At 36.5% G+C, this 12,935-nt stretch overlaps 1 protein-coding gene across 11 annotated transcripts in view; it reads right to left on the minus strand.

Annotated features, from left to right (window-relative positions):
• Nucleotides 1-12,935, minus strand: part of Grm8 (glutamate metabotropic receptor 8) — an 804,058-nt gene that overhangs the window by 9,617 nt on the left and 781,506 nt on the right. The gene's annotated exons all lie outside the window — the stretch shown is intronic.

Consider the following 12,935-nt stretch of genomic DNA (forward strand, 5'->3'; position numbering starts at 1 on the left):
GAGAGAAAAAAAAAAAAAAAAGAAAAGAATCATGGTTATTAAGTCTGACTAGAAGGAGATAAAGCAAATAACACACTATTTTCTAAAATTATTCTAGTTTCTCTCCTATAGCTACTTTGGAGAATATTTACTGAAATTGCCCTTGACTGCAGTCAAGCTTTCCTTATGACAAACTACTAGTAAAGATGAGTGATTTTGTATTTTAAAATCCTTACTCCTTAAAACAAAGTGAAAATGGGTGGAGCTTATATTATTTTTTAGATGATGAACCACATAAGGAAGGGGACAATGTACTATCTGACAAGAAACTAATACATTTTACTAAATCATCTCCTTGCAAAGGTACCAGTGCCCAGATTATTATCCCAATACTTAAGCAAAGAGTATACTATATGTAATGAGGACAGAGAACAGTACAGCAATCTAGGTTATCATGATATACATTGCTTCTGCAATATCATTGCTCTCATATCATTATGTAATTTTAAGCACCAACACTGGAAAAAAATCACAAACATGATAAAGAGGCTTTTTTTAATAGCCTATCTAATAAACACTTTCTGATATTTCTCATTGTTTATGTAACATTAATATAAATATCACATTTTGTTAAAAATGTGAAAGATCTCCTCCTAGGGGTTTGGGAGGAAATAAATTAAAGGCTTTGAGTGGTTAAGAAAACTTTTAGCTCTTGAGGAAGACCCAGGGTCAATTCTCAGCATATATAGTGCATCACAACCATTAATAACACCAGTTCCAGGAGATTCAACACCTTTCACTGATTTCCATGGTCATTGGGAACCCATGTGGTACAGAGACAAAGACGCAAGCAAAACACACAATATAAAATATAACAAATATGTATTTAAGAAAAAGAAATAGTTCCTAATATCAGATGTCAAATACATGCCTTAGCAGCAGAGTCTCAGGGGCATGCTTTGAAAATTCTTTCTCTGTATTGATTCCTTGTTGCATATCAATAACATAAGATTGATGCATTTATGGGAAATATAGAAAAATATAAGGAACATGAGATTAGAAAGAGATGTGTCTGTGGGGACTCAAGGAAGAAGTCGCTGGTGGGTATCATCAAAATACATTGTGTACTTGTTTGAAGTTTTCAAAGAATCATAAAGAAGCATACAAGTAGGCAAATAATATGGCAAAGTTCAAACTTTCAAATATTCTAAAACCGCTTGAATTGATAATCATCATCAGGATTGCCTCAGTTAGATTCTATTGAGTTAATTCAAACTTAAAGCAAAGAGAATCTAGAGCTCAAGCAACTTTTAAATTATATAAACTCACGAACTAGATTTGTAGATTTTTTTAAATGTATCTTAGTTAGATTTGTAAACTATACAGTATCAATCTCAATAGTATGGGAATGTTAGTTTGAATTCAACTTGGCACAATCTAGAATCACCTGGTATTAAAGTCTCAATGACAGACCATCACAATCAGAGTGGCTTGTTGAGATATCTATAGAGGTTTGTTATTATACTGTCAATTGATATGGAAAGAACAAGCCTAATAAAGGTAGTACCATTCCCTAGACAGGGTATCCTAGACTGTATAAGTGAAGAGAGAGGACTATACACAAGTAGACTGTTTGCAAGAGTTCACACATTGACTTCCGCACAATGGTCAGTTATAACCTGGTCTGGAAAGGATCATGTCCCAGCAAACCTAAGTTTGAATTCTAGCACCATCCCACATATGTTTTGTGTGTGTGTGTGTGTATGTGTGTGTATGTGTGTGTGTGTGTGTGTGTGTGTGTGTGTATGTAGACAAGGCAGGAATGTTAAGACATCTAGAGTTTACTTGCATGAGAAAAGCCTCATTCATTAGGTGGAAAAATGTACGATTTGATTTTACTCTTTGGCTTTTAAATGTATTACCTAGAAATTCACATGTATAAGATGTAATTTAATACAATTAAATATCATTGTTTAAAATATATGCACAAAGTAATAACTCAAAAAGTTACAATACAAGTTTGAATCTACAACGTACTAGCATAGCTTCCTTACAGTTGTTTGTGACAAAAGAAATAATGCATAGACAGCTGTACAAGGGAGTTTGGGGAGTGATCAGTGGACAGGTAGATTCTACTAAATGTCTAGGAAAATGTCACATTGAAATAAAGAAAACAATGTGTTTTTTTTTTCAAATCTAAATATTTGTTGATATTGAGAGCTGCATACCTTAGGTAACACAACAGCTTGACTTCTTAATGTGGTGTGCTACTAGGTAAAGGAAGGGATGATATTATCTCACATAAAAGCAAGAGATATGGACAGTAGTATTATCTTATCTCTTTTCATTCTTCTTAGCTCTTCCCCTACCTCCTTACCCACAACTTCTCCATGACCAAGGAATGGGAGGCGTTTTCGTAACATCCTCTCAGGCCCTGCTATTTTCTTAGCTTCCAATTACAATTAATATTCTGAATCTGAAACAGTTGGGTGCTTTGAAGTGAATATAAGACCACTTTCCTCTCTAGAAAGGCACAAAAGAGAACCCAAAATAGGGCATACAAATGTGATATCTTCCTAGGGCCTATTACAATATTCTCTTCATTCTGTGTACATCATTTGCACACATCCAAGAACTCCTGAATGTATGTCTTAACCTAGAATTCTAAAGGAAGTAGGGAAGATATTCAATTTTTTTGTCATAATGCTCAATCTTTCTTTTTCTTTCAAAGAACTGCTTGAATTCAGACCTCCATAGATGCTGACATTTCACCTTATGCTTTCTATTAGTAATCTATTGTAATAAATAAAAAACAAAGCAGCTTTGCGCTAACCCTCCTTCATTTCTATACGATAAACACTAGACAGTATCACCCTCTGAAATCAGCTTCTCAGTTTTTAGTCCTTTTCCATATGAACACACACACACACACACACACACACACACACACACACACACACAAATACAGATTAAAGTATTTAATTCTAAAAAGAAAGAGAGAAAGAGTTTCCTATTTTTTTGGTCTTTTGCCTAAGGTTAAATAAAATAAATATTCTCTTTTTCAACTACTTTTAATTTTTTTAACTATAATAGAATTAAATCCCTTCCCATAATTCTTTTTTTTTTTTTGGCTATAGTCTGTCCCAGCTACTCCCTCTCTGTCTCTGTCTCTGTCTCTGTCTCTGTCTCTCTGTCTCTGTCTCTGTCTCTGTCTGTCTCTCTCTCTCTCTCACCCCTTCTGTGGTTCCTGTGCTCATATATATATATATATGTGTGTGTGTGTGTGTGTGTGTGTGTGTGTGTGTGTTTACATATGGCTGTGAGATAGTCACCTCACAGTGACAATTGTGTTAGATAAACACAATAGGAAAAATATATATTTTTTATGCTTGAGAGAAATTCTGAGTTCTGCACATTCAAAGAATCACGGTAAAGTTTTCAGTCTGGGAAATATCATTGTCCTGGGTGTTGGGAAACTATCAGTAGGTTTGAGATGTCACACTGTGATCTCACTAGTGAAGACACAGATGTGTTTGATCTGAATTATTTGCTGATTCCAATTACATTCTCTTTGGGATTAGGATGTATGTTTGTGAAATGAAGTGTCAAATCAAAGGCTAAAAGTGAAGCACTGTGAATAAAGGCTGTCACCAAAGTATCAGACTGGTTCATACTTAAGCTCTGAATCCTTAACTTTGAACTACAAACCATGGTGATTATCGGTTGAAACAAAACAAAACAACAAAAACAAGCAAACAAAAGATATGAATCACATGGCATGTAGATAATCAGTTTTGTTAAGTGCTGAAAGGACATTTTTAAGGAAGTTAAAGATCATTAAGTGGGTGTGTAGATACACACTTGTAAACCGAGAAGTCAGGAGCTGAGGCAGAAGGATTGTGTGTTTAGAGTCATGACACTGAACAACATGACATCAGAGCCATAAGAAGTTAGCTATGTAGAGAGAACATGCATCATTACAATTGACCAGGCACTGACTATCATTAAGAATGGGTATTTTTTACATTCAGAAGACATATTTCCAGAACATCATTCCTACATGGTTATTATCCATCTCTTATGTCACCAGACACAAGAAGGTAACGGCATAGTAGGCATTTAGACTGAGATTCACAAATTCAAATGAACCAACAGCCACAACTTAGCAAATATTATTCTTTTCGTATTATAAAAGGCAGCATCAAAGTCTCTAAAAAGGAGACAGTCGCAAAACAACCAAAGCAATACCTTACACATATATGCACATAATACTACAAGTTTTGAAAGAATACACTGATAAAAAGCATCAAGTGAACATTGAGGAAGCCAATCTGGCTGATAAGAATAATAACAAAGGAATCAAACAGTATTTTGTTGCTGCTGCTGATGGTGATGATAATGATGATGAAGACTGGTTGTAGGCATCAAAATAAACCATGACAGTGAGGATTCAGGGTACCAAATTCTAAGGAAATAAAAGATTTATGGGAGAGAGATAGGCTCATGAGAGTTCTGGGAGTTTTAAAGATTTTGTGGGTTAATGTAAGCAATCAGGAGATTGAAATTTAATTTAGATATTTAAATGTCAATGTACAGGGACCAAAGGGATAGCTCAGCAATTCAAAGTACTGGCTGTTCTTCCAGAGGAGTTTGGGTTGATTTCCAGTACCTACATGTTGATTCACAATTACCAATAAATCCAGTTTTACAGGAACTAACAACTTTTGTTGGCACCATACACATACATGATGCACAGACATACATGCAAACAAAATATCCATGCACACAATATTATAAATAAATCAGTCCCTGTGGAAGATGATACTGTAGAATTTGCAACTAAAACCACAAATACTTTAGGTGATTCCAGTAGCAAAATTGCCATCTCTACTGCATCAGTTTAAATGTTTTATACTTTGTTATTTTATTCTATGGGTTTATATGTGTATGTGTGCCTATAGTAGTCAGAGAAAACACTTGAGCCCCTGGAACTGCCATTACAGGTATCTGTGAGCCACCATGGGTGCTGAGGATTGACCTACATCCTCTGCAGAAGCAACAAGTGCTCTCCACTGTTAGGTCATCTCTCCGGTTCCCCCAACCCCTAATGAATTATTTTACAAGGTCAGTGGATACATAATAAAAATTGATCATGAACTAGATTCTCTAAAAACAGAAATAAAAATTCCAAGACAGAAACTATTATTTCTCCTAAAAATTATTTAAACAAAAACTCCAGGCACAAAACATCTACAAATCTAGCCACACAGAAGGCAATAAAAGTAAAACTCAAAAAAAAAAAAAACAAAAAAAAAAAAAAAAAAAACAAAAATAAAAACAAAACAAACAAACAAAAAACAAAGAGGGTAGGCACATGGAATAAATAAACCCATCAAGTAGAAGAGGAGAAACACACACACATACACACACATACACACACATACACATACTACCAGCATCACCAACACTACTAGCAGCAGAAGAAGCAGCAGCAGCAGCAGCTGTCCCATCACATCACACCATCACCACCACAACAAAATAACAGGAATCTACAAAAATGATCATCGATGTCCTCAATAAAGACACTAGCATCTAATGGCTGGATTGAAGAGGTGGAGTTGCCAGGTTTCAGTAGCAGGATAGCAAACACAGGAGAGGAGAAAATATTTCACCATGCTTTGGAGGGAAAGTGTCTCCAGCTTTGTGAGATCTGTGGTGGGGTGACCAGGGCCACTTCCGCAACTGAGCCTGTGGTAGCAGATGGGAGATCAGAAACATAATTAAGCTGAGGGCAGATTGAGGGGGCTGAAGAAGAAGAAGGTAACTGGACAACTAAGTAAAGAGCAGAATTAGGGGTGTTGAGCTGAGAGTGAAGATAAGGGCATATTTAGCGGTAGGACGCTTAGAAGTGTCCGACCATTGAGCTAAAGCATAATTTAAAAAAAAAATACAAAAAGATATCTTTCAATATCAAGAGTCTCAATACTCCAACAAAAAATACAGAGTAAAAGAATGGGTGCAGAAACAGGATCAATCCTGCTGCTCCGTACAAGAAATATGCCTTGACACTAAGCATCGGTATCATCTCAGGGTACGAAAAAAAGGTATTCCAAGCAAAAGGATCTAAGAAGCAAGCTTATATAGCCATTTTAATATCTGACAAAATATTAAAGTCAGATTTAATATTTCTGCTAATACTATTGGAAGAGAAAATGAATTAAACTATGTACTCATCAAGGGAAAATTCCACCAAGAAGATATTGCAATTCTTAACACCCATATACCAAACACAAGCACAACCAAGTTCATAAACGAAACACTACTATAGTTTAAATCACATATTGAGAATCATGCATTGCAATTGAGAGTCTTTAATACCATTCTCTCACTAAAAGACATGTTATTCAGACAAAAAAAAAATAATAGAGAAATGCTGGAGCTAACTGACATAAACAACACCTAAAAGGTATTTACAGATCAACACATCCAAACAAAAAAGAATACAAAAAAGTATATACCTATGCACCTCAAGAAACTTTCTCCAAAACTGACTACATAATAAGACACAAAGCAACTCTCAACAGACACAAGAAAATTGAAACAACATCCTGCATCACATCTTACCACCATAGGTTAAAGCTAGTTGTCAACAACAGAAGGGAAAAAAACAAAACACAGAAAGCTTACAAATAATGAAACTAAATAATCAACTACTGAATGAAAATTGAGCCAAAGAGAAATTAAGAAAGGATTTCTTAAAGACTTCTAGATTTGAATTAAAATGAAAACACACATATTAAATTTATGCAACACAATGATGGTGTCTAAGAAGCAAGTTCATGCACTAAGTGCCTACATAAAAAAAAATGGAGAAATCCTATAGTAGAACTTAATAGCACACCTGAAAACTCTATAAAACAAAATAGAAATCATACTCCAAAGGGTAAGTGTAAAGAAATAATCAAACTCAAGGTTAAAATCAATACAATAGAAAGAAAAAGGAGTAAATAGATAAATAAAACAAAACAAGGTTGTTGACTCTCTTCATACCTCTTCAATATAGTACTTGACGTTTTAATTACAGCAAAGAGACAACTGAAGGATATCAAGGAAATACAAATTGAAAGGAAGAAGTCAAAGTATCTTTACTTGCATATGATATGATAATATACATAAGTGACTCTAAAAATTTCATCAGAGAACTCCTATATCCCTCCTCTACACAAATGAGAAACCAATTGAGAAACAAAGTATGGAGAGAAATATCTCCCATGATTGTGGATACATAGGATTAGTATAGTAAAAAGGCCATCCTATCAAAAGTAATCTATACATTCAATGAAATCCCCATCAAAATTCCAACATAATTCCTTCCAGATCTTGAAAGAACAATTTTTGGCTTCATATTCAAAACATCAGCTTCACACAAAACACCCAGCATATGAAATAATAACAAATAATACAAGAATTTCTGGGGGCAACATCATCCCCAATTTCAATTTACATTATAGAGTTATAGCAATATTCATAATAATAGAAACATCAGCATGACTTAGACACAAAAACAAATACGTTGATCCTGGAAATCAAACTGAAAACCCAGAATAAATTCACCTCTTTATGGGCACTTTATTTTTGATAAAGAAGCCAGGAAAACACACTTTTAAAAAGGCAGCATGTTTAAAAATTTTTGCTGATTAAACTGGGCATCTCAATATATAGGAATCAAAATAGATCCATATCTATCACTCTGCACAAACCTCAAGTCCAGGAGGATCAAAGACCTCAGCATAAAAACAGACACACTGAACCAGATAGAAGGAGAAGTGGTAAATAGCCTTGAAGGCATTGCCACAACAGAAGGGTTTCTGTACCCAACACAGGCACTAAGATCAACAACTAATAAATTGGACCACATGAAACTGAAAATTTCTGCAAGACAAAAGCCATGATCATTCAAAGTTGCAGCCTGTAGAATGGGAACGACTTAAACCAACTATATATACAATATACGTCGAATGTCCAAACTACATAGAGATCTAAAAAACACGAGATATTAAGAAAAAAAAAAACCCAATTTAATAATAATGTAGAGAGCTAATGAAAAATTCTCCAATGTGGAAAGCAAATGGCTCAGGAACACTTAAAAAATGTTCAACATCCTTAGTTATCAGGGAAATGCAAATCAAAACTACTTTTAGATTTCATTTTACACCTGCCAGAGTGGCTAAGATTAATAAAAATAAATGACAGACAGCTCACACTAATGAGGATGTGGAGTAAGGGGAACATTTGCCCACTGCTGGTGAAAGTGCAAACTTATACTGTCATTATTGAATTCTGTGTGACAGTTCCACAGGAAGATCCAGCTCTACCACTCTTTGGCATAAACCCCGCGGACAACTCTTAGTTAGGGTTACTATTGCTGATATGAAACACCATGATGAAAGCGCCTTGGGAGAAAACAGTTTTAGTTCATCTTACACTTTCAGATAATATTCCATGAAGGAAGGAAGTCAAGAGAAGAATCAAACAGGGCAGGAGCCTGGAGGCTCAACTTGATGCAGAGGTTATGGAGAAGTGCTTACAAGTTTGCTCCCCATGGCTTTCTCTGCCTGATTTCTCATAGAACCTAGGAGCACCGGAAGATAGGGTCTCCCCCAGAATTTCTAATTATGAAAATTCCTTACAGCCAGTTTTTTTGGAAACATTTTTTTTTCATTTAAGGCTCCTTCATTTCAGATAACTCTAGCTTGTGTCAAGTTGACATAAAACTAGCCAACAGAGGATGTTCCATCCTGTCTCAAAGATACTTGGATACTCACTCAACCATGTTCATTGCTGCTCTTTTACTAATAGCCAGAAATGGAGGGGGGGAAACAACAACTAAAAAACAAACCAACAAACAAACCAAAAACCTGACTGAATACATGTTCCTCAGCAGATGAAAGTACCAAGAAAATGTTCTGATTTTACACATTAGAATACGATTCAGGTTCTTAAAAAATGAAATCATGAGGTTTGCAGGTAAATAGATGGAACTAGAAAATATCACCTGAGGTAACACAGAAAGATAAATGTGGAATGCACTGACTTATATGTTGATATTAGCTATTAGATCAACAAGAACCAAGTAATAGAGGTTGGTGAGAAAGTAAAGGACTAGGGTGAGGTAACAGATTTTCCTAGTAAAAGGAAATAGAAGAGATAAGTACGGATGAATGAGCAGGAGGACTGGAAGGGACGATTATAGAGAAGTGGTGTGAGGTGACGGCTCCAAGCTTGCCAGCTGCGAGGCAGCCTAGGATCTGAGGAGGCATACTCTCTCAAGCAGAGAATCCCAGTGTTCTGCCAAGTAAGCTGTATGTCTGAGAAAGTGGCTTTCATAATCATTTTCTCATGAGAAAATATCTTTGTTTTTATTTGTAAGAAGAAGCACATCTAAGAGTTGGACTGTTGATAGATTTGTCGGTCTGCAGGGAGGTTTAGGTCACTCTGAACCGAGTTAGGCTATTGCTAGAGAAACAGCAGCTGGTGAGAACTAGAAACTATGGGGAATCTTTATTCTGCTTTGCCTTTAAAAGGAGTTGAAACTTTGAATAAACTGTGCATTGACTGACTTGGCTGTGTACCCCCCTATATCCTTGTTATTGTGGCTCTACCCTTGAATTCCAATGCACTAGATATTAACAGGGGATCAAGTGAAAACTGGGAGAGATGAGGGAGGTAAAGGAGGAACTAGGAGGAGAGACAGCTAAAATTAAGTTCTCTTCAAGGGGTAATATGGAAACCTAATACAGTTGAAGCTCCCTAAAATATACACATATTTACGTAAGTGACCTAAGTGGCATCACTGAATAATGTGGAAGACACAGCCCAAGTATGGTATATATCTAAGTGAGGTGTTGGCCAAAGGGGTCCCACGGGAACCGCCAAACAGCCAAGTTTTGGTCGAGACTATTGGTTGTTCTGCATAGGTCCTATGGTTGAAGATAATACCTACACAATTTATTGAACATGGAGATGTTGAGCAGGATCCTACCTAGATCATTTACCACTACAGGTGAGTGTTCTCAGTACTGGAAGGTAGTCTGTATGCATGCTACTAGAGGTGAAATGTAAATAACAACCTAGTTACAAACTTTTGGGTCTATAGTGGTGCCTTTCCCACAAATATGCTAGTGCAATGGTGGCGCAAAGATTTTAGGGGTAGCTAACCAATGTCTGGTTCGACTGAAGACCAACTCTACGAGATGGAAGCCATAGCCCATGCTGCCTGGGCAATCAAGAGTCTAAGACTCCATAGCCCAGGGACCTAGCATAAAAGCAAATGTTACTGTTAAAAAAAGAAAAGGTAATAGAATGACTCCAAATGCTATTCTTCTAGACTCATAGATCAGTGCCTCACTTGGCCACTATTAGAAAAGCTTCCTCTTGCAGCAGATGGGAAAAAAAAAGTATAGAAATCCACAGCTAGACATTATGTAGAAGGGGAAAAGCCTTGGAACACTCAGCTCTAAACAGGATGACTTCATGAAATTCTCCCCAGCTTACCTGGTAGAAAAGAATGCAGAAACAGTGTAAGAGCAGGTAGAGGGGTGGACGGGATGGAGGAAACCAAGGAGTAGAGACCATCTAAACAAACAGTATCCAAGTTCATGTGAAATCACAGAGACTGAGGCAGCATGCACAAGGCCTATAGGAGTCAGCACCTGATGAGGTCCTAAAGGTGAAAGGAGAAATGGACAGAGATGCTCCTATCCCTAACCAGAAGCTATTTCCAATCACTGAGGAAACAAACTACTCTTAAGGGTAGGCTGCATGCCTCTCAGTAGATGGCCAACAGAAAGTGAACTCAGTGGCATCTATGCAGCTTTCTTATCTCATATTGTGGTGTCCTGGCTTTTCTTTTCTTCTTAATTTTAATTTTGTTTTGTGCCCTATAGGTCCTCTGTGTACATATTATGGCTTTCAGTTTTGTGTTTTTATGGGCTTCTTGAATGTGTAAGTGAGTTACTATATCTATATCTGTGGGTTTTTTTTCCCTTTTCTTTTCCTGGACACTCTTTTGTTTGTTTGTTTTGTACTATTTTGATATGTCCTTTTCTTTGTTGTTTTATTTTATTTCATTCTTTTAATATTATCCCTAAGACAATAAAACCCTGTTTGGGTTTTTGGGTTTTTTGTTTGTTTGTTTGTTTTTTAGTGAGCTATCAAATAGGGAAGGATCTGGATGGGAGGAGGGGTAGGGAGGAACTGGAGGAGTAGAAGAAAAGGAAAACATAATCAGGATACAGTATATATAAAAAATCTATTTTCAATAAAAGAAAATATGGTAAGGTATGACTAATCAACATAGAAATGAGAAAGAAGTTATAAATACGAATACAAAATTACGTTTTGAAATTTTAAGTGCAAATTATGCATAACATCATGCCTCTAACTATAATCTAGGAAAATGTATAATTGCTTAGGAATAATATTAGGCTGGAACCCCTGCTCATTTCCTGCAGAAGCTAGGAAACTCTATCTGCCTCCAACCATACTCTCACAGAGAATGCTCCACCTCTGGATCCTGCTCAGAAAACACTCTGGACTGACATGTCATTACTCTTCCCCTCCCTGCTCCCGGTTTCCAGGCAACCCACCCAAGGGTGACCACCCAGGGGCTTAGCATATGACCATGTATGGACACAATCCCAGTTCCTAGCTCATACATTATCACTACTCATGTAAATTCCATCAAAACCACTTGCTTCAGCCCAGATGTGTGACTTCACTGACCTCCTTGTGTGACATCAGAGAACCCAATCAAGAGCTACCTCCTAATAATCCTGCCTTCATCTACTTTTAATTCAGTCTAATCTGGCCTATATCTGTGTCATCAAAGGAGAGAAAATGCCTAGTGAATACCATTGGTCTGAAGTAAGCCAAGGCCATGGAAGAAATCAGAAAAAAAAAAATCTAAGAACTAACATTGTTCTTAGACACAGAGGGATTTCACAGAAAGACTGTGCCCCATTCTCACTTCTTGCCCTTTGAGGAATTTGCACCCATGGTTTTTTGTTTGTTTGTTTGTTTGTTATTGGTTTTTGGTTTTTTTTTTTGTGGGTTTTATCCTTCTGTCCAGTATAAGAGTTTCAAATATGCAGAATAACTTTTGTAATTTGAACTCCAAGTGTTTTGGAAGCAGGCTGACAGCAGGACTTTTCTAGGCTCTTCCCTCTAAATCTCTAGTCCCTTGCTGCTATTTGAAAAGAAGAAAACCATGAAGTGTGTCCTTCTCCGAAGCACTGAAAGCACCAATGACCCAGACAATGCAGACTTTCCACTGACCCCTTTTTCCTAAATCATCTCTGGAGAGCCAAGATAGACATTACTTGATCTATTAACTTTGATTAACCCTAAGGCAATGTAAGTTGGGAAGATATAAGTGAAGTTCTATCTGAAAAGGGAGAAAGTACAAAATAGCTACTCACATCCATCTCAGCCTCATAACTCAAGACTCATAACTCCATTTGTGTTCTGGACTGTGATGAATTATCTTTCACAACTCAGTCATAACCCTACAGTACCTTCTCTTTCTTACGTGTCTTGATCTTGACATCCCAGGACTAACAACATGATCACTTATAAGTCAGTCTATATAGAACTGTCTTTCACTACATGCAAATAACAGAGCATCTAAAACATACAGATGAATGTCTGATAGTCAAAGTATGCAGGCTTCTAGAGAGGAAAACCCTCACGTTTATGATTTTAAAATTTGTGTAAGTGTCTGATATTATACTGGATGCCAATATCAAACACTGCCTGGAAAGTAGTTATGGGAAGAATATTCAGGAGAATTAAAACTTTATCCAAATATGTAATGACCTCTTTGGGTCATCACATGTGGCCACAGTGAAACCATGTCATTCACATCAGAGGACATAACTATATTGTGTAAGTTGCAA

This window comes from Mastomys coucha, unplaced genomic scaffold (genome assembly GCF_008632895.1).
Source record: "Mastomys coucha isolate ucsf_1 unplaced genomic scaffold, UCSF_Mcou_1 pScaffold20, whole genome shotgun sequence".
Classification (NCBI taxonomy): domain Eukaryota; kingdom Metazoa; phylum Chordata; class Mammalia; order Rodentia; family Muridae; genus Mastomys; species Mastomys coucha.